This window comes from Leucopleurus acutus, assembly GCF_964270905.1.
Source record: "Leucopleurus acutus genome assembly, chromosome: X".
Lineage (NCBI taxonomy): Eukaryota > Metazoa > Chordata > Mammalia > Artiodactyla > Delphinidae > Leucopleurus > Leucopleurus acutus.
This window is the reverse complement of record NC_139148.1, coordinates 109,640,941-109,644,745: the sequence shown is the minus strand read 5'-3', so window position 1 is coordinate 109,644,745 and position 3,805 is coordinate 109,640,941.

Here is a 3,805-nt window from a genome sequence, read left to right as displayed (position 1 = left end):
ACTATCCTCACCCCATCCTGTGCCCTACCTCATCCCCTTTGGCACACCTTGAAAAAAGGTAAAGATTAAAATGTCTAACATCGGTACCTGTTCTCCTGATTATACTGTGTCTAGAGCAGCTTGTTTACCAGGCTGAGAAAAGTCACTCTAGTGGATCAGCAGAAAAACAAATACCAGACTATACAGGGCAACATGAGCCTGGTGGGCCTGTTCTGAGCTCGGAGCCAAGGAGGTTTGTAAACTGTTTTACCAAACTGGAAAGATTAAGGCAAAAGGCATCTTGGAATCATATCTCACTCATGAATTCCCCTCTCTCCAATTCCACTCAAGATTGACTTAACATTACCCTGAAGTGAAAAACTTTCAGGAAATAATCTCCCAACAAATAAAAAATGCTTTCAAGAGAAATCTTTCAGGAAATAAATACACAAAAATAAAAGAAGAAAAAAAGGACACGATTACACAGAGGTAGTTCAATCATTTTGTAACATAATGGAAAAATAAAACCCTAGTTTTATATACTTTATTCATAATGAAGAAGGGTAAAGTCAGGGAACTAAAGGCTTAGCACTGGCAGAGGATTTCCTCATCCTGTAATCATGAGTGTACCTATTTTTTTAAAATGACTCTCACCTGTGCAAACCCCCAAGGAGCGTGGATCTCAGCTCTTCTGATATGGGCTAGGACATTAAAACCAACAATTCAGAATTTCTTTTGGAGGATTCACCTGTGATTGTGTTGTTGGAGAATGAAGTCATGTTTGGAAAATTAATTTGTTTTCAATCAGGGCTATTCCCAGTTAACCACATCCCTACCTCCAGATGTGCATATCATATATCCATTTAAGCAATTTATTGAGGGCTTCAGTGCATGCCAGATATATGTATGTGGAGACAAAGAGGAGTAAGAAACAATATCTGGCCTTGATCATGGAAAGCACTCATTAAAATACATCGAAACAATGACACCAGGTGGCCACAAATTCTGCAGCCATTTGAGGCTGTCCTCTGTTTTAATTTTCAACTAATCATAATGAAAGAGTCTATCCTGGGTTACCATAGAAAGTCTAATTCCTTTAAGAACTATCGACCATTCCCCGGGTATGCTTATATTCTTCTTGTGCTTGATTTCCCTTCTCATTTTTAATATCTTCTCTGAGCTCTAGCTCTCATGCAATTCATCTATGGCAATCTTATGACTGCTCCCCGAACTGTTAAAGTTGCTGGCCTTGGCCTGTTTTCTCCAAACTGACTTTATCCTTAGGGAAATGTAGCTCAGATACCTGTACTCACCAAAGCACTGCTGACTCTAGGCTGTAGTGTTTAATGAACTTATTGAAAACATGAGAATAACAGGAAAATACAGCAGGGGAAAAATACCCTGTAAATTGAATATCTAATGACACTATTTAAAAAAATCTATCTGTCTTGGCCTTTCACAGGATCTCCTACTACCTACTGTCCATTTCCTTCATTAGTTCTCATCTTGTTGAATCACAATTTCTGGAGCTCAGTCAACTCTCTTCCTCCCACCCTCACCACTTCCATCATCTCTTGAGCCCTCTTTTAGAGCCCAAATCTCCCTATTTGCTTCAATCCAGAAGAATTTAAAGGTCAATCAACATAAGAAACGTCACTTAATTCTCTTAACCTCACCGTCACAGTTAAGGCTTTGACTTCACATTTCATGGACTAAGGTGCAGTCAAATGTTATAACTTGATTCAAAAATCCTTAAATATTATAAAAAATTTACTAAGTCTGAAAACAAAAATTCTATATTATACCCTTCCTTCCAGAAGTCTCTATTAACAGAAAGCATGCTGCCTTTCCACACAGGATGCCTGGCCCTGACAGACATGAATGAGTCACATGGCTCATCCTTTCTTCCTTCCTTCCCTCCTTCCTTTTCTGTTCTGTTATTTTCAATATCCCCAGAAGTTGTGACTTCTTTCCTTGTTCAATACCGCTTCAAAGAGTTCTATGAAGGTATCATCATTACCCATATAAGCTAAAGTGGGTATGTATACCACTTTATTTGAGAAGCTCTGGAAAAGGCCTTCCCTCTCCCTCTACCAAAATAATCTTTCCACAGATATAATCCTGTTAAAATGTTTACATGCAAATTATATCTTTTAATTACATGCTTTTCACATCATTCATTTTGAAGCATACATACATTTCCACAGGGCTGAGGAAGAGAGTGTGGGATAAGAGAATTCTCATTGATTTATAATTCATCCCTTTGTCCTAATCTGTCCCAATCGTCTATATTTGGTCCTCAAACACTACGTCAGGGATCACAAACTCAAACGCTTATGAGGAATAAGAACATAATGGAGTGAAATGAGCTGGGAAGGGTGTTTGGAGAATTAAAGTGCTTGCCTCATCTAGAGGGAGTATCTGCTCTTCGCTTTTGGCTGATTGCTGACATCTGGAAATGTGAGGTCAGTGTTGCTCAATCCTTGAAATTTCCAAGGGAGGCTAGAAATTCAAAATTGTATTCACTCTCTTAATTTTTAAACACTGAAATTGTCTTCAAAAATTATTAGAACACTAATCATAATTTTAGTTAATAACTAATAATTATTTGCCCTTATTATTAATGGCAGAACAATACATGCCTATAAGCTGCCACTTTGCTTCCTTTATCAAGCCTATCTATAGACCAGCTGTCTACTTAGCGTTTAAGCATAAGGGAAGGCTATTTACCCTGATTTAAAAAAAAATCTGTTTTCTGAATCCTACATTGACATTGTGTGTATTCTTTTCTTTTAAATAAGAAGAAAATATAAAAACAGGATGTGGTGTTATTCAGTATGATTATATGGAGTTAGATTTTACTCTTTGAAATCGCATCTTAGATCATGTCTAGACATCTAGAAGAAAAATAAATGTGCATTTATTTATCTGGATATTTCATCTATAGGATACTTGAAAACATCAGCATGACTGGATATTCAATATTTATCTGTTGTTTGGCATCATGTAGCCATAAATATAGTTTGATACTTAATGTTCCTTTTGTTATGCCTTTTTGATAATTTTTCCTTGAGAATTCCAAACCTCATATATCTAAGGGAGTTCATTTTTTACATTTCAGATCTTTTATTTACTTCATTTGTTCCAGTTACCTTCCACAAAGAGTGCCATCCCATTGTTGCTCGTACTTTACTTGATTAAAGCCTATACTTTACCCCAGAAACAAGTCTGCCTCTACCACAAAAACAAGGATTAGATTGAACTATATGAAATTACTATTGTTATAGGTCAAAATGCCAAATATCAGCAATTTCATATGGTTTATCATAACTGAAAAATATTATTTCTTTGGACCAGATTGATGCCAAAATCAATCTGAATTTAAACTCAATTGTTAAACTTTAAAATACTGCCACACAAACCTCAACACAATGCATCCTCATTCTTTATTCGCAATGGTAATAAAAGAAATAAAACTAAAACCCATTGAGTTTTCTTTATAATTCATATCCTTAATGTCCCATCTTTTCCATGTTTACCATTTTATCTTAGTCTCGATAGTCCCAAAGCACCTCATGTCTAAAATCCTAGAGTTGATACTTAATTGATTTGCTGCCTCCACACTATGATTAAACAATGCATACATGCAGTGGTGTGCATATGACTTCTTTCTCCACAAAACATCAGACCAACTTTGGCTCTTCTTACACTACAGTCAATTGTGAGATGTATCGCAAGTAATTCTTTACTAATATGAAAGTGCAATTTACAAATGATTTAAATAATACTTTTGACGAGATTCACAATTATTCCTATAACAACATTC